The 19,121-nt window shown below is 47.6% G+C and overlaps 1 protein-coding gene across 6 annotated transcripts in view; it reads right to left on the reverse strand.

Moving 5' to 3' along the window:
- The window catches only part of SLC41A3 (solute carrier family 41 member 3), a 94,847-nt gene extending 79,896 nt beyond the window's left edge, over positions 1-14,951 (reverse strand). For 2 of the 6 annotated variants that reach the window (XM_055344264.1, XM_055344258.1), the window contains exon 1: positions 9,599-9,687. The gene's annotated coding sequence lies outside the window, so the exon portion shown is untranslated. Of the gene's footprint in view, positions 1-8,772; positions 8,836-9,209; positions 9,318-9,545; positions 9,688-14,808 lie in introns of those variants that run through there. The other 4 variants (XM_055344263.1, XM_055344259.1, XM_055344261.1 and 1 more) reach the window with 4 other exon arrangements.
- Positions 14,952-19,121: the final 4,170 nt, after the last annotated feature.

Here is a 19,121-nt window from a genome sequence, read left to right on the forward strand (position 1 = left end):
TGCAGGAGCTGACTCCAGGGCTGCAGAGCTGGCCGCTGCCACTGGCTGTTGTTCCTCCTGGGGCCTAACAGGGTTAACAACCCCCACTGAGCCCTGCAGCAGGCAGGGGCAGAGCAGCTCCCCCAAGTGCTAACACCTGAAAATCAGCACAACAGGCCCCTCCCCCAGAAGACCAGCTAGACGGACAAGTTCCAGGGGAAGTCAAGGGACTTAAAGTACACAGAATCAGGAGATACTCCCCCGTGGTTTTGTTTTGTTTTGTTTTTTGATTTCTGTTTGCTTCCACCACCCTTTTTTTCCTTTCTTTCTTTTTCTTTTTTTTTCTTTTTCTTTATCTCTTTTCTTTCCTTCTTTCTCTCCACTCTTTTTCTCCTTTTCCCAATACTACTTGTTTTTGGCCACTCTGCACTCAGCAAAATGACTAGAAGGAAAACCTCACCTCTAAAGAAAGAATCAGAAACAGTCCTCTCTCCCACAGAGTTACAAAATCTGTATTACAATTCAATGTCAGAAAGCCAATTCAGAAGCACTATTATAAAGCTAGGGTGGCTCTAGAAAAAAGCATAAAGGACTCAAGAGAATTCATAACTGCAGAATTAAGATCTTATCCGGCAGAAATTACAAATCAACTAAATGAGGTGCAATCCAAACTAGAGGTCCTAACGATGAGGGTTAATGAGGTGGAAGAATGAGTGAGTGACATAGAAGACATGTTGATGACAAAGAGGGAAACTGAGGAAAAAAGAGACAATTAAAAGACCATGAAGATAGATTAAGGGAAATAAATGACAGCCTGAGGAAGAAAAACATACCTTTAATTGAGGTTCCCGAGGGCGCCAAAAGGGCCAGAGGGCCAGAATATATATTTGAACAAATCATAGTTGAAAACTTTCCTAATCTGGGAAGGGTAACAGGCATTCAGATCCAGGAAACAGAGAGATCCCCCCCTAAAATCAATAAAAACTGTTCAACACCTCCACATTTGATAGTTAACCTTGCAAATTCCAAAGATAAATAGAAGACCCTTAAAGCAGCAAGAGACAAGAAATCCCTGACCTTTATGGGGAAGAGTATTAGGGTAACAGCAGACCTCTCCACAGAGACCTGGCAGGCCAGAAAGGGCTGGCAGGATATATTCAGGGTCCTAAATGAGAAGAACATGCAACCAAGAATACTTTATCCAGCAAGGCTCTCATTCAGAATGGAAGGAGAGATAAAGAGCTTCCAAGACAGGCAGGAACTGAAAGAATATGTGACCTCCAAACCAGCTCTGCAAGAAATTTTAAGGGGGACTCTTAAAATTCCCCTTTAAGAAGAAGTCCAGTGGAACAATCCACAAAAACAAGGACTGAATAGGTATCATGATGACACTAAACTCATATCTTTCAATAGTAACTCTGAACGTGAACGGGCTTAATGACCCCATCAAAAGGTGCAGGGTTTCAGACTGGATAAAAAAGCAGGACCCATCTATTTGCTGTCTACAAGAGATTCATTTTAGACCGAAGGACACCTACAACCAGAAAATAAAAGGTTGGAGAACCATTTACCATTTAAATGGTACTCAGAAGAAAACAGGGGTAGCCATCCTCATATCAGATAAACTAAAATTTACCCCGAAGACTGTAGTGAGAGATGAAGAGGGACACTATATCATACATAAAGGATCTATCCAACAAGAGGACTTAACAGTCCTCAATATATATGCCCCGAATGTGGGAGCTGCCAAATATGTCAATCAATTAATAACCAAAGTGAAGAAATACTTAGATAATAATACACTTATACTTGGTGAATTCAATCTAGCGCTTTCTACACTCGATAGGTATTCTAAACACAACATCTCCAAAGAAACGAGAGCTTTAAATGATACACTGGACCAGATGGATTTCACAGATATCTATAGAACTTTACATCCAAACTCAACTGAATACACATTCTTCTCAAGTACACATGGAACTTTCTCCAGAATAGACCACATACTGGGTCACAAATCGGATCTGAACCGATACCAAAAGATTGGGATCGTCCCCTGCATATTCTCAGACCATAACGCCTTGAAATTAGAACTCAATCACAAGAAGAAGTTTGGAAGGACATCAAACACGTGGAGGTTAAGGACCATCCTGCTAAAAGATGAAAGGGTCAACCAGGAAATTAAAGAAGAATTAAAAAGATTCATGGAAACTAATGAGAATGAATATACAACTGTTCAAAATCTTTGGGATGCAGCAAAAGCAGTCCTGAGGGGGAAATACATCACAATACAAGCATCCATTCAAAAACTGGAAGAACTCAAATACAAAAGCTAACCTTGCACCTAAAGGAGCTAGAGAAAAAACAGCAAATAGATCCTACACCCAGGAGAAGAAGAGAGTTCATAAATATTCGAGCAGAACTCAATGAAATCGAGACCAGAAGAACTGTGGTACAGATCAACAAAACCAGGAGTTGGTTCCTTGATAGAATCAATAAGATAGATAAACCATTAAACCTTATTAAAACCAACCTTATTAAAAAGAAGAGAGAGAAGACTCAAATTAATAAAATCATGAATGAGAAAGGAGAGATGACCACCAACACCAAGGAAATACAAACGATTTTAAAAACATATTATGAACAGCTATACACCAATAAATTAGGCAATCTAGAAGAAATGGATGCATTCCTGGAAAGCCACAAACTACCAAAACTGGAACAGGAAGAAATAGAAAACCTGAACAGGCCAATAACCAGGGAGGAAATTGAAGCAGTCATCAAAAACCTCCCAAGACACAAAAGTCCAGGGCCAGATGGCTTCCCTGGGAATTCTATCAAACATTTAAAGAAGAAACCATACCTATTCTACTAAAGCTGTTTGGAAAGATAGAAAGAGATGGAGTACTTCCAAATTTGTTTTATTAGGACAGCATCACCTTAATTCCAAAACCAGACAAAGACCCCACCAAAAAGGAGAATTACAGACCAATATCCCTGATGAACATGGATGCAAAAATTACTAACCAATAGGATCCAACAGTACATTAAGAAGATTATTCACCATGACCAAGTAGGATTTATTCCCGGGACTCAAGGCTGGTTCAACACTCGTAAAACAATCAATGTGATTCATCATATCAGCAAGAGAAAAACCAAGAACCATATGATCCTCTCATTAGATGCAGAGAAAGCATTTGACAAAATACTGCATCCATTCCTGATCAAAACTCTTCAGAGTGTAGGGATAGAGGGAACATTCCTCAACATCTTAAAAGCCATCTACGAAAAGCCCACAGCAAATATCATTCTCAATGGGGAAGCACTGGGAGCCTTTCCCCTAAGATCAGGAACAAGACAGGGATGCCCACTCTCACCACTGCTATTCAACATAGTACTGGAAGTCCTAGCCTCAGCAATCAGGCAACAAAAAGACATTAAAGGCATTCAAATTGGCAACGAAGAAGTCAAACTCTCTTTTCGTTGATGACATGATACTCTACATAGATAACCAAAATGACTCCACTCCAAGATTGCTAGAACTCATATAGCAATTTGACAGTGTGGCAGGATACAAAATCAATGCCCAGAAGTCAGTGGCATTTCTATACACTAACAATGAGACTGAAGAAAGAGAAATTAAGGAGTCAATCCCATTTACAATGGCACTCTAAAGTATAAGATACCTAGGAATAAACCTAACCAAAGAGGTAAAGGATCTATACCCTAAAAACCCTAGAACACTTCTGAAAGAAATTGAGGAAGACACAAAGAGATGGAAAAATATTCCATGCTCTTGGATTGGCAGAATTAATATTGTGAAAATGTCAATGTGACCCAGGGCAATGTACATGTTTAATGCAATCCCTATCAAAATACCATGGACTTTCTTCAGAGAATTAGAACAAATTATTTTAAGATTTGTGTGGAATCAGAAAAGGCCCCGGATAGCCAGGGGAATTTTAAAAAAGAAAACCATAGCTGGGGGCATCACAATGCCAGATTTCAGGTTGTACTACAAAGTTGTGGTCATCAAGACAGTGTGGCACTGGCACAAAAACAGACACATAGATCAATGGAACAGAATAGAGAACCCAGAGGTGGACCCTGAACTTTATGGTCAACTAATATTCAATAAAGGAGGAAAGACGATCCACTGGAAGAAAGACAGTCTCTTCAATAGATGGTGCTGGGAAAATTGGGACAACCACATGCAGAAGAATGAAACTAGACCACTCTCTTTCACTATACACAGATAAACTCAAAATGGATGAAAGATCTAAATGTGAGACAAGATTCCATCAAAATCCTAGAGGAGAACACAGGCAACACCCTTTTTGAACTCGGCCACAGTAACTTCTTGCAAGATACATCCATGAAGGCAAAAGAAACCAAAGCAAAAATGAACTATTGGGACTTCATCAAGATAAGAAGCTTTTGCACAGCAAAGGATACAGTCAACAAAACTAAAAGACAACCTGCAGAATGGGAGAAGATATTTGCAATTGATGTATCAGATAAAGGGCTAGTTTCCAAGATCTATAAAGAACTTATTAAACTCAACAGCAAAGGAACAAACAATCCAATCATGAAATGGGCAAAAGACATGAACAGAAATCTCACAGAGGAAGACATAGACATGGCCAACATGCACATGGGAAAATGCTCTGCATCACTTTCCATCAGGGAAATACAAATCAAAACCACAGTGAGATACCACCTCACACCAGTGAGAATAGGGAAAATTAACAAGGCAGGAAACCACAAATGTTGGAGAGGATGCGGAGAAAAGGGAACCCTCTTACACTGTTGGTGGGAAAGTGAACTGGTGCAGCCACTCTGGAAAACTGTGTGGCGGTTCCTCAAAGAGGTAAAAATAGACCTGCCCTATGATCCATCAATTGCACTGCTGGGGATTTACCCCAAAGATACGGATGCAATGAAACGCCGGGACACCTGCATCTGGATGTTTATAGCAGCAATGTCCACAATAGCCAAACTGTGGAAGGAGCCTCAGTGTCCATTGAAAGATGAATGGATAAAGAAGATGTGGTCTATGTGTCCAATGGAATATTCCTCAGCCATTAGAAACGACAAATACCCACCATTTGCTTCGATGTGGATGGAACTGGAGGGTATTATGCTGAGTGAAGTAAGTCAATCGGAGAAGGACAAACCTTCTATGTTCTCATTCATTTGAGGAATATAAGTAATAGTGAAAGGGAATAGAAGGGAAGGGAGAAGAAATGTGTGGGAAATATCAGAAAGGGAGACAGAACATAAAGACTCCTAACTCTGGGAAACTAACTAGGGGTGGTGGAAGGGGAGGAGACTGGGTGGTGGGGGTGACTGGGTGACGGGCACTGAGGGGCACTTGACGGGATGAGCACTGGATGTTATTCTGTATGTTGGTAAATTGAACACCAATAAAAATAAATTTATTATAAAAAAAATTGAGTGAAAGATACAGAGTTCCATATACCCCCCACCCCATCATCCCACACGAGAGAGGAGCATGTTACACTGAACTTACACCGACACATCATAATCACCCTGAGTCCAGTTCACTCTTGCACCGTACACTCAATAGGTTTGGACAAATGTATAATGACATGTATCCATCATAATAGCATACAGAGTAGTTTCACTGCCCTAAAAACTCTCTGTGCTCCACCTATTCATCCTTTTCTCCCCCTCAGTACCTGAATGATTCATCATCCATTCAACAAATAACATTTTGTTCTTTCCTTCTATGCTGGTCATTTTCCAGGTACTGAGAACACACTGAAAAGCAAGACAGATAAAGGTCCTACTCTCAGGAAATCTGTATTCTAGAGGCCGAGATAGAAATAAACAGGAGAACAAATAAATAAATGAGTCAAATTAAATACAGTGAACTGTCAGGGACTATCCCTGGAAAGTGTAGGGTAGGGAACAGATGGAGGATCAAGGAAGGCCCTAGAAGAAGGTGTGACATTTTACTAAACCCCCATTGATAAATAAATAAATACATGCATACACACATACATACATACATACAACAATGCCAACTGCACAGGGGCTCCTGGTTGGCTCAGCTGGAAAAGCATGCAACTCTTGATCTTGGGGTTGTGAGTTCGAGCCCCATGTTGGGTATAGCGATTACTGAAAAATAAATAAAACTTAAAAGAAATGCCAACTGTGCAAAGGTCTAGGGAAAGAGCCCTGCAAGCAGAGACAGCAGCAAGTATAAAGGCACTCAAGTAGGGCAAATGTGGCACTTCCAAGGAAGGAACAGCAAAGAGGCCAACAAGTCTGGGGTACCTGGATGAAAGAGGATGGCAGGATGTGAGCCCAGGGCTGCCAGTCCTGTAGGGTCTTACAGGCAAAGCAAGTTCATGTTTCTTCCTCAGAGTGATTTTTTATGTTTAAAACATAAAAACCAGTGGCAACACTATTGGTTGCCCCACTAAAAGGAATCAGGGCCCATGAGTGACCCCAAATGACCCCCATAAAGGATAACTGAGAATGGGCCAGCTCTGTGACTTCAGCTACATTCCACCTGCTCTCTGGGGGCGAGAGAGTTGAGGATTGCCATGTGGGAGAAAATCTTAGCTGCCCATGACCCTATGTCCTTCAAGAATAGCTGGGTACTTAGCATCAAAACTCTAAAAGTTGGGATCCCTGAGTGGCGCAGCGGTTTGGCGCCTGCCTTTGGCCCAGGGCGCGATCCTGGAGACCCCGGATCGAATCCCACGTCGGGCTCCCGGTGCATGGAGCCTGCTTCTCCCTCTGCCTGTGTCTCTGCCTCTCTCTCTCTCTGTCTCACTGTGTGCCTATCATAAATAAATAAAAAATAAAAAACTCTAAAAGTCAACGTGAGCTCCAGCCTTAAAAAAGGATCTACCTTCTGGCTCTGACACTTCTAAAAGCAGTCCAAAGCAACAATTCCCCTTAGTCTGGGGATACCTCCATGCACCTCTGACACTCAGATTTTCATCTCCCATACTCAGAGACAGAGCCCTTGGAGGACAATAAATCCCCTAACTTGAGGCAGAAGAAAAATCAAGATGGCTCCGGAACATTCTGTGGTTGCCAGAAATTAAGAGATTTTCAAAGGCATCAGACGAAGGACTATTAAATGACAAAGGAACAAAATGTAAACAGACCACCACAGTCAATCAGCAACAACTTCAGCATTTAATAATAATAAATATAGTACAACTGCCACTTCACAAGTTGAATCTGCAAAGGGCCACAAGTTCATGATATCAAAACACAAAAGGTAAATTAATACAAAACATATAAAACCAATAAAGAATAAAATGAAACAGCAGACAAAACCAGTCACGAATTAGAGTCAACAAAGGATGAAATATAGCCTACTAGAGAATCCTTCCTTCATTAACTTTAACGATCTGGGCCCTGTGTTGGCTTGATCACGACTGAATCACTTCACCAAGAGAAGACACATCCTTGACCCCTCGCGTGTAAACAGGAAGGAGTGGCCAAGGCAGACAGTGCTGGAAAGAGCAGAAATCCCCCAGCACCCTTGCTCACAGGATAACCAGGCAGCAGGAAAGCTCACCCGCTAGAGGGCACAGATGGCCAGACAAGATAACTAATTAAAAAGAGGACCAAAAGTATTTATAAAAACTAGGTAATTAGAGAAACGTGTAACCCGAAGATTCTTTCTCTCCTCCCAAAGGGAGAAAAACCCTCTGGATGACCCACTCACCATGTTCAGATTCAAGTGGAACACAAATGGATTTCTAAATATGCCAAGAAGCAACTGCCGGCAGCTCTGCTAAACTGAAGGCTTCCCCGACTGCGGAGAAAGAGGCTATGTCTCAAGGTGCGAGGCAGAGCTACGCGGACCGCACAGAGCAGCTCCAAGAGAAACTCGCGTGAGGCAAGCACACTGAGGAAGGCCCTCTAAAATCATTTAACATGCATCCGAGGCCCAGTGTGGTCGGCACCCAGCAGGCATTCCCACCTGCTCTGTGCCCCTTACATGTGGGGACACCGTGACCCACCCACAGCGACCTCACGTTCCCATGGATGGTGGTCAAAGGCACTCAGCTGCCTCGGGAACTGGGAGCATTTCAGAAGCAGGATGTGTTCAAATGTGGATCAATAGCAACGAGTACAGTTGGACACACCAGGTCCTGGAGCACAGGCCTGCTGCTGAGGGAGGCTCCCGTCCGGAGTGTGGCCTTGGACACAGGTAAAGAGCCTCTCCTGCAGCCCACGGAGAAGGGTGAGGCTGCGGGGAGATGGCACTGGCTCCAGGGCAGGGGTTCCCACCCAGCCTGACCCACAGAGGATGCGATATGGACGCAGTGCTCCAGGACAGCCCCCACCACAGGCAACTACCCGGCCAAGGTGTCAGAGTGTGGAGCGAGAGCCCTGCAGGGCCCGAGTGCTTGGGGCCCCTTCCTTGGGCACAGGCCATCAGAGTGGCTGGGCAGGGGGACTGAGCCCACCTGGCTGCCAGTCACATGACTCTATAAAGGTCACTGACCTTCCAGATGCCTCTCAGGGGTCCGTCCCATCGGTTGTAGGCATCCCAGTGAGTCAAGGAGAAGCTGACCTTGAATCCAAGGCCTTTTGGGCACTCCAGAGCACGTCAGGTCTGAGACCTGGTCACCAGTACCTCATACACGCGAGTGCTCACTGCAAGCCAGGAGGCAGGGCCACTCCTAACTACTCACTGAACAACCATTTCCACTCAGCAGCCTGCTACCTGGCTGTGAGGTCAAAGTGCCTCTGGGCTTCACAGGGGACAGGCTTCAGTGGAAGCACCCTGGGGCCTACCTGAGGGTCTGAAATCCAGCTCCTTCCTTTCCTAGATGCGGGTCCTTGGAAAAGTTCTTTTTCTGTTAAATGGGGACCACAGCGCCGACTTCAGAGTTGTGAAGATTAAGCGAATAATGCCTTTGTATCACAAGACACCTGGCCAGTCCCACCCCCAGTCCAAACCCCTCAAAGTTCGAAAGTTTCAGACCAGTGTCCCTCAAACTACAGCTGCATCAAAAGCACCTGTAGTACCGCCCCTCCCCTCGGTAGTTTCTGGGGGAGAGGGAGCAGCAGACAAACCTGAACAAGACCTGCGCACTCCTCATGGCCTGGACGCCCCCCTGCCACCCGCAAGGGCGTGGCACGCCCCCCCCCCCCCCCCCCCCCCGGGCCCTGGGTTTGCCTCTGTCGGTCTCAGGTGCCTCGTCCAGCGCAGCCCCTGCCTTGGTCCTTACCTGGCTACCTCCTCAGGCGCCGCCTCCGCCCTGGGTCCCCCGGGACCACTTTTTCTTCTCCTTCCCGGTTTTACCTTACATCACCGTACCTCCCGGCCCCGGGCCTCCCCTCTAAGACCCCGGCTCTCGGTTTCCCAGGTCCTCCGCGTTCCCCAAGCCCCGAGCCTCCCCGGGGTGCCCAGCCGGGCCCCGCGATCCCCGGGAGGGGTCCTTCCTCTCCGGCGCCTCCCCCACCCCGGGCTCCACCCGGCGCTTCCCGTGGACCTCCCCTGAGTGCCACCCCCACCCCCCGCCCGCCCTCGGAACTCCCCCCTTTGGACCCCATCCCCCGTTTACCCCGGACTTCGCGCGCCTCTGTCCCCGCCCGCGTGGGCGCAGGGCCGGCTTACCGGATCCCCTCCCGGCGGGGCGGGGCGCGGGGGGCGGGGGGGGCGGGCTCGCGGAGGAAAGGGGGAAGCCGGACTGTGTAGCCTCCCCCACGGCGGGGCGGGGCGCGGGAGGGGCGGGCTCGCGGAGGAAAGGGGGAAGCCGGGATGTGTAGCCTCCCCACGTCGGGGCGGGGCGCGGGGGGGCGGGGTGCGGGGGGCGGGCTCGCGGAGGAAAGGGGGAAGCCGGACTGTGTAGCCTCCCCCACGGCGGGGCGGGGCGCGGGGGGGCGGGGTGCGGGGGGGGCGGGCTCGCGGAGGAAAGGGGGAAGCCGGACTGTGTAGCCTCCTCTCCCGGCGGGGCGGGGCGCGGGAGGGGCGGGCTCGCGGAGGAAAGGGGGAAGCCGGCTTGTGTAGCCTCCCCACGTCGGGGCGGGGCGGGCTCGCGGAGGAAAGGGGGAAGCCGGACTGTGTAGCCTCCCCCGGGGCGGGGCGCGGGGGGCGGGCCCCCAGTCGGACAGTCGCGCGGCCAGCCCAGCGCGCGGGAAGGCAGGGCGGTGCAGAACCCCGCCCCGGGCCGCAGAGCGCGGAAGCCGGAGTCACCCGCAGGTCGGGCTCCCCGAGGCTGAGCGCCCTGAGCTCCACTCCTCGTGTGTTGCAGGGAATCATCCGAGGCTTGGTTTCCAAAGAATTAAACCGACTCTCGGGCTGTGAAACATCCTGGAGGAAAGGGGCCTGGAGGATCCCGCCTTTAGAGGAGCTGTGCAGACTGTGCACACTGGCCATTCCCAAGGAATGGATGCTTCGCCTGCAGCCCCTGCTCCACTGAGCCTCCAGGAACAGCGCTTTCTTCTTGCGGTGACCTCTTTATTGTAGAAATGTTCACACGTGCAAAAGTATGGCAGTAAAATGAACCCACACACCCGTGGTCAGCTTCCATCATGGTCTGCCTCTTGCCTTTTTGTTCCCGTCTATAGCCCTCCCCACACACATCTTCCCTGCCCCCCCCCACCAGAGTAACTTTAAGACATTCCAGCAAACATATTTCACCTTTAAACACTTGAGTATGTTTATCTAATCTATAAATGTTTGTTTTTTCAAACATCCCCATAATATCACACCTAACAACAACAACAAAAAAAAGCAATACCCAGTCTGGTTCTACTTTTCCAGATGACTCAAAGATGTCTTGACTGCCACCCTCTTCTAACTAAGATCTAAAGAGGGATGAGAGATTTTGGAGGGAGAGAGCCTCAGGTAAAGTTCACCCTCATGGTTTGAGCCACAACATGAGTCCAACCACAGGATAGTCCAAAACAGGGGTGGAAATGCATTGACAAGTGAAAAGCTAAATATTTAAAAAGATTTAGTACTACATTATATTACTTCAGCAAAGACAACTCTGTGTATAAGAAGGGCCTCTGGATATAGGCCATCTTGCCCAATCCCTGGTTTGTATGGCCTACACACCTCTGTACACAGCTAGGCTTCAGGGCCCAGCCATCCCCTGACACCTCCTGCCCTCCCCACGGAAAGAGGGATCATATCCACCGGCAGCCAGTAACCCTACCCTAAACTTTCCAGATCAAGCTCCCAACTCTCCAGGATCTGGGAATTCTGAGTGACTCTAAGCCCACTTCCAGAATGTATACCCACCCAGATCAGTGCCTAGAGAAGGAACAGGCTGGGGGCACACCTGTATCTTTACACAGGAGTCCGAGGATTCTACACTTGAACCCAGCCTCCCAAATTGCTATGGAGCTACATTTGTCAAGGCCAGAAAAGAAAAACAATTCAACTCTACAGGCATGTTTTATATGCCTATGTCGTTAAACATATGGTTTGTGTGCCCCCGTTGGTAATCTTGCTCTGGGCTCTGTAACTTTTGAGATGGGCTGATCTTGTTTCAGTATAGCTATGGGTACAGGAAACATTTTATTTCCTACTTAACTCTAATGCTAGAAAAATGAAACAACAAAAGTGTCTTGATGAATAGCAACTAACAGTTGAACTCAGTTGTAAAGAAACCACAGGGAGAATGTAGCATTCTTGCAAAGGGTGCAGCCTCAGCTAAGCTCCAAAGGACAATTGCCATGCTACAACCCAAGGACCCATTCCTTAGGGCCTTGGTACGTGGCAGGTGGTGTGCACCAGGTCGTAGCTCGTGCCCCATTCTCTTCTCCTCATTTACAGCATTTATAAGTGCCCAGAGTACTGCCTCAAGGAGTCTGCAGGCCTATCTGAATTTTAAGCAGAGAGTGGCTTTTGCACAGAGCTACTATGCCAAAACGTAGTCCTGGGATGGAAATTTAAGATATGTAGACCTCACTACTTACAAAATGACATTTGTAAATAATAAAGTTTTATACAATGTTAGAGGATATTGTGGACTGAATTATGTTGGTTCCCTCCACCCCCAAATTTGTATAGTAAAGCCCTAATCCTCAGTGTGACTTCTTGGATATAGGCCTCTAGGAATACAATAAAGGTTAAATGAGGTCTTATGGGCAGCACTTTGACCAGATAGGACTGGTATCCCAACATCTAGGGGAAGAGACTCAAGAACTGGCTTGCTCTCTCTCTCACTCCCTCTCTCTCTGTGCCCACAGAGAAGAGGCCATGTGAAGACCCAGCAATATGGTGGCCATCTACAAGCCAGGAAGAGGATCTCACCAGAAACCAATCCTGTTGGCATCTTTAGCTTGGACTTCAAGCTCCAGACCTCTGAGAAATCAATTTCTATGGGTTAGGCCACTGGGTCTGTAACACTTTGTTGTGCGGCCTGAGCTGGATAATTGCAAGGGATCAATGACTTCACAAGCTGTGCTTAGGAACAGGATGAACCTCAGTTTTCTCGTCTGTGAAGTGGTGTTAATATTAGTGCCTACCTCGGAGAGTTGAGGACGGAAGGAAGCTGTCAACGTAAGGCCCTCAGCACAGTGCCTCGCCTGTGGTGAGGGCTTCACATGTTTCCCGCTACCGTGTTTTTACTATTGAAGCTCTGACAGGACACACCACAAGCAGGGGCTGATTCCAGGCATATGGCTGGACCATTGCAGGAGGCTTGGGGCACAAGTTGGGCCTTACCCTGCCCACAGCTTTTCTTATGTCTGTCCCAGCTTCCTGCTGTACCTCTGCCACCACAGCACCCATCCTTCATTCCCAGCCAGGCCTTGTCTTCCCCAGATGGCCTTAAGCTTGGTGGCAGCAGCCCCAGTTCAAGGCCTGCCCTGGCCCCCACCCTGCCCCTCCAGGGTCCATGTGATGGGCTAGCCAAGCCCTGACCCTGACTACCCCTCTGCCCAGAGCAGAGGGATGTGCCCTGCCCCACAGGTTGACCCCATAAAATGAATTTGAAGCTTAAGGCCCTGACTGCCTTCCCACAACAAGCCTGCCTGCCCTGGGCCATCCCTGCAGAGACCACACCTTGCAGCCGGGTCAGCCTCCTGCCCAGTCCTGTCCTTATAAAGTTGCCCCTACGATGGCTCCCTGAGCCTCTGCTCGGTTTGTCCTCCCCTGGGAAAGTCAAGCGCATGCCCCTTAGCCTCCTTCCGCCCAACCCCGTGATGCCTCTTAACTATGTCATTGTGCTATATTATCTCTTAGACTATAAGGAGAATCTGTCCATCTCTGAACATGTCCACTAGTATATATTAGACACTTGCTTTAAGTTACCTCCCTCCCAGCCCCCAGAAGTGACCTTGCAATGAGAACCCAAGTGCAAGTAGTTTATCTGGGAGGTGATCCCAGGGAGGTGGGGAGGTGAGGCAGGGAAAGGAGGGCAGTCAATAAAGTTCATTACCAAGCAAGTTACCACTGAGGGCAACTCAGTCCTGTCTGGACCTCTGGGAACCTCAGACATACTCCTCCTGCAGGGGATCCAAATCCTAGCTTCTGCCAAGTTTTATGGGTTTAGAGGCTACTTCCAGGGCACAATAGAGTGCTGGCCCCTCAGGCCTGATGAACTGTCAGACAAGGTGGGCCAGGTGGCTCCCACAGGCAGGGAAAGCCCTCTTAGGCATCACTGCTGGCCCACATGAGGAAATCAGGCAAGTGTGCCCAGGGATGGAGGGGAACCTGAGTGGGATATCTGCAGCACTGGAAAGACATTTACTGATTGAGGAAAATGAAAAGGTGCAATGATGGAGAGCAGAAGTCTGATTCCCAGCCACTCACTCTGAATGCAGATGGCTGTCTGCCCATCAGTGCTAACCCCTGGGAGCAAGCCCATGAGGGGAATGTCACCTGCCTTTTTATGGATGAGGAAAATGAGGTCCCAAAGAGCTATTCCACTTGCTCAAGGTCACAGCCTTGAGAGACAGAGCCAGGATTCACACTCTGTTCTGACTGAATCTGAAGATGACTAGACTACCGCTCTCAAGCAAACAAGCAAGTGAATGAATGCATGAACAAATGCGTGTTTATAAGGGAGATGCTCTGGCTCATCCAGTGTCCCAGTTCAAAGATGACTGCTCAGTGGATTAGCTGCTTTTTGATATTAAATTTATAATATCAGATTTGCACAGGAAACAGTAAAGTTCCAAGGAATGAAATTTGGTCTGTGATGATGATGAAGATATTTCCAGATCACTTGGGGCCTGCCCCTCACGGTTCCCTGCTTGGCATGCTGAGTAACCCAGGCTGGCTTAGTGCGCACCACCCCTGCCTGTCCACCGACATCCAAGGGCCATTCTGTGCTTCACTCACATGTGGAGAAGTAGGCCATTGTTCTTGTTTGTCCTGCCAAATCAGTGACCCCATTCAGAGCTCTGCAGGGAACTAATGGAGATTTAGTGACAGCAGGAAGAACCACACAGGTCTCGAGGTGGCTCGGGAATGCAGTAGTTCTCTCTGCCCTGGGCCCAGACCACCGCCCTTGCACCGACAGCGACCAGGAAGGAAGACAGCGCCACTGCACGGAACCCTCTTGCAATTTGCAAAAGCACAAACATGAACAAGTGTTCATGCTGTAATGGAAATAGTACCTTGCACTTTACTAGGACATTCCAACACATGCTCACAACCACGATGTCATAGAATCATTGTAACAGACTGGAGGCAGGAGGCTTGCCCACCAGGGAGTGTCCGGCAGCACTGCATTTACAATGCAAGGGGTGCTCATGCCTCTGTTAGAAAACATCCTACAGCAGACCTGAGTCTTCTCCACCCCCAAATTACTTAACAGCCAGGGATGGACTTGTTGCCTTTGCTGAGAATCATGCAAGGGGACTTACAGCACTGGATAGGGGAATGGACTCGGGGTTGGCCTCCGTGAAGCTGCTGGTTCTCCCTCCAGGTGGAAGTGTCGGGAGCAACTAGGCCAACATTCTGGATCCTGCAGGCCAGGAGATGCGGGAGGGAACAGCCCCCCAGAGGAGGATAGAACACGCAGCTGCTGCCACGTCAGGGCTCATAGGACCGTGAGACACAACATCCAGGCTGCTGGGAAGATGCCTCAAGGCCCCAGGTCTTAGAAGGAAGGCCTAAGGTCACTGAGCCCGCCACTAAAAATAGTCCCACAAGTTCTGCTGATCTCACTATAAAAAGCAACTGGCAAAGGGTAAGCCACTCACTAGATATGAGAGCCTGAGGAAAGCCTGCCTCCTCACCTGGGAGATGCAGACCATTTGCTCTCTAAGGCCCAAGAAGCCTGGGCCCCCTCCATGCCTGGAGGCTAGCAGTGTATCAAAAAGATGAAGGAATGTCAAAACCAGGATTACAAAATTTGTGATGTGTTTTAAATATTAATATGGAACACGTTAATGCTGAAACATATGGGGAAGAGGGGCAAGATGGCGGAAGAGTAGGGTCCCCAAGTCACCTGTCCCCACCAAATTACCTAGATAACCTTCAAATCATCCTGAAAATCTACGAATTCGGCCTGAGATTTAAAGAGAGGCCAGCTGGAATGCTACAGTGAGAAGAGTTCGCGCTTCCATCAAGGTAGGAAGACGGGGAAAAAGAAATAAAGAAACAAAAGGCCTCCGAGGGGGAGGGGCCCCGCGAGGAGCCGGGCTGAGGCCGGGGCGAGTGTCCCCAGGACAGGAGAGCCCCGTCCCGGAGGAGCAGGAGCTGCACCAACCTTCCCAGGCGGAAAGGGGCCCGCAGGGAGTTGGAGCAGGACACAGGAGGGCGGGGATGCCCTCGGGCTCCCGGGGACACTCACAGACACCTGCGCCCCAGGAGAGTGCGCCGAGCTCCCTAAGGGCTGCAGCGCGCACGGCGGGGCCAGAGCAGCTCGGAGGGGCTCGGGCGGCAGGTCCGCGGAGGGGGCTGCGGGGCGGGAGCGCGAATCCAACAGTGCAGGCCCCGGAGCACAGGGCGCCTGGACACAGCCCAGGATCCGGCCTCCCCCGGGACAGGCAGAGGCCGGGAGAGCCCAAGACAGCGAGGACGCTCAGGCCCCGAGCTGAGCAGATCAGCGGCCCCGCCCCGGAGCCTCCAGGCCCTGCAGACGGAGAGCCCCGTAGTTACTGCGGGAGCTGACTCCAGGGCTGAAGAGCTGGCCCCGCCACTGCGGTTGTTCCTCCTGGGGCCGCACGGGGGAAACAGCCCCCACTGAGCCCTGCACCAGGCAGGGGCAGAGCAGCTCTCCCAAGTGCTAACACCTGAAAATCAGCACAACAGGCCCCTCCACCAGAAGACCAGCTGGACGGACCAGTTCCAGGGGAAGTCAAGGGACTTAAAGTACACAGAATCAGAAGATACTCCCCCGTGTTTTTTTTTTCTTTTTTTTCTTTTTTGATTTCTGATTGCTTCCCCCACCCTTTTTTTCCACCTTTCTTTCTTTTTCTTTCTCTTTTTCTTCTCTTATTTTTCCTTTTTTCTTCCTTTTTTCTTTTTTTATTTTCTTTCCTTCTCTCTCTCTCTTTTCTCCTTTTCCCAATACAACTTGTTTTTGGCCACTCTGCACTGAGCAAAATGACAAGAAGGAAAACGTCACCTCAAAAGAAAGAATCAGAAACAGTCCTCTCTCCCACAGAGTTACAAAATCTGGATTACAATTCGATGTCCGAAAGCCAATTCAGAAGCACTATTATACAGCTACTGGTGGCTCTAGACAAAAGCATTAAGGACTCAAGAGATTTCATGACTGCAGAATTTAGATCCTCAGGCAGAAATTAAAAATCAATTGAAAGAGATGCAATCCAAACTAGAAGTACTAACGATGAGGGTTGACGAGGTGGAAGAACGAGTGAGTGACATAGAAGACAAGTTGATGGCAAAGAGGAAAACTGAGGAAAAATGAGACAGACAATTAAAAGACCATGAAGACAGATTAAGGTAAATAAACGACAGCCTGAGGAAGAAAAACATACCTTTAATTGGGGTTCCCGAGGGCGCCGAAAGGGACAGAGGGCCAGAATATGTATTTAAACAAATCCTAGCGGAAAACTTTCCTAATCTGGGAAGGGAAACATGCATTCAGATCCAGGAAATAGAGAGATCCCCCCCCCAAAATCAATAAAAACCGTTCAACACCTCGACATTTAAGAGTGAAGCTTGCAAATTCCAAAGATAAAGAGAAGAGCCTTAAAGCAGCAAGAGACGAGAAATCCCTGACTTTTATGGGGAGGAATATTAGGGTAACAGCAGACCTCTCCACAGAGACCTGGCAGGCCAGAAAGGGCTGGCAGGATATATTCAGGGTCCTAAATGAGAAGAACATGCAGTCAAGAATACTTTATCCAGCAAGGCTCTCATTCAGAATGGAAGGACAGATAAAGAGCTTCCAAGAAGGCAGGAACTGAAAGAATATGTGACCTCCAAACCAGCTCTGCAAGAAATTTTAAGGGGGACTCTTAAAATTCCCCTTTAAGAAGAAGTTCAGTGGAACAATCCACAAAAACAAGGACTGAATAGATATCATGATGACCCTAAACTCATATCTTTCAATAGTAACTCTGAATGTGAACGGGCTTAATGACCCCATCAAAAGGCGCAGGGTTTCAGACTGGATAAAAAAGCAGAACCCATCTATTTGCTGTCTACAAGAGACTCATTTTAGACAGAAGGACACCTACAGCCTGAAAATAAAAGGTTGGAGAACCATTTACCATTCAAATGGTCCTCAAAAGAAGGCAGGGGTAGCCATCCTCATATCAGATAAACTAAAATTTACCCCGAAGACTGTAGTGAGAGATGAAGAGGGACACTATATCATACATAAAGGATCTATCCAACAAGAGGACTTAACAGTCCTCAATATATATGCCCCGAATGTGGGAGCTGCCAAATATGTCAATCAATTAATAACCAAAGTGAAGAAATACTTAGATAATAAGACACTTATACTTGGTGACTTCAATCTAGCGCTTTCTACACTCGATAGGTCTTCTAAGCACAACATCTCCAAAGAAAAGAGAGCTTTAAATGATACACTGGACCAGATGGATTTCACAGATATCTACAGAACTTTACATCCAAACTCAACTGAATACACATTCTTCTCAAGTGCACATGGAACTTTCTCCAGAATAGACCACATACTGGGTCACAAATCGGGTCTGAACTGATACCAAAAGATTGGGATCGTCCCCTGCATATTCTCAGAGCATAATGCCTTGAAATTAGAACTGAATCACAACAAGAAGTTTGGAAGGACCTCAAACACGTGGAGGTTAAGGACCATCCTGCTAAAAGATGAAAGGGTCAACCAGGAAATTAAGGAAGAATTAAACAGATTCATGGAAACTAATGAGAATGAAGATACAACCTTTCAAAATCCTTGGGATGCAGCAAATGCAGTCCTGAGGGGGAAATACATCGCAATACAAGCATCCATTCAAAAACTGGAAAGAACTCAAAGACAAAAGCTAACCTTACACCTGAAGGAGCTAGAGAAAAAACAGCAGATGGACCCTACACCCAGCAGAAGAAGAGAGTTAATTAAAATTCGAGCAGAACTCAACGAAATTGAGACCAGAAGAACTGTGGAACAGATCAATAGAACCAGGAGTTGGTTCTTTGAAAGAATTAATAAGATAGATAAACCATTAGCCAACCTTATTAAAAAGAAGAGAGAGAAGACGCAAATTAATAAAATCATGAATGAGAAAGGAGAGATCATTACCAAAACCAAGGAAATACAAACGATTTTAAAAACATATTATGAACAGCTCTACGCCAATAAATTAGGCAATCTAGAAGAAATGGATGCATTCCTGGAAAGCCACAAACTACCAAAACTGGAGCAGGAAGAAATAGAAAACCTGAACAGGCCAATAACCAGGGAGGAAATTGAAGAAGTCATCAAAAACCTCCCAAGACACAAGAGTCCAGGGCCAGATGGCTTCCCAGGGGAATTCTATCAAACGTTTAAAGAAGAAATCATACCTATTCTACTAAAGCTGTTTGGAAAGATAGAAAGAGATGGAGTACTTCCAAATTCATTCTATGAGGCCAGCATCACCTTAATTCCAAAACCAGACAAAGACCCCACCAAAAAGGAGAATTACAGACCACTATCCCTGATGATCATGGATGCAAAAATTCTCAAGAAGATACTAGCCAATAGGATCCAATAACACATTAAGAAAATTATTCA

The sequence above is a fragment of the Nyctereutes procyonoides genome, unplaced genomic scaffold (genome assembly GCF_905146905.1).
Source record: "Nyctereutes procyonoides isolate TBG_1078 unplaced genomic scaffold, NYPRO_anot_genome, whole genome shotgun sequence".
Lineage (NCBI taxonomy): Eukaryota > Metazoa > Chordata > Mammalia > Carnivora > Canidae > Nyctereutes > Nyctereutes procyonoides.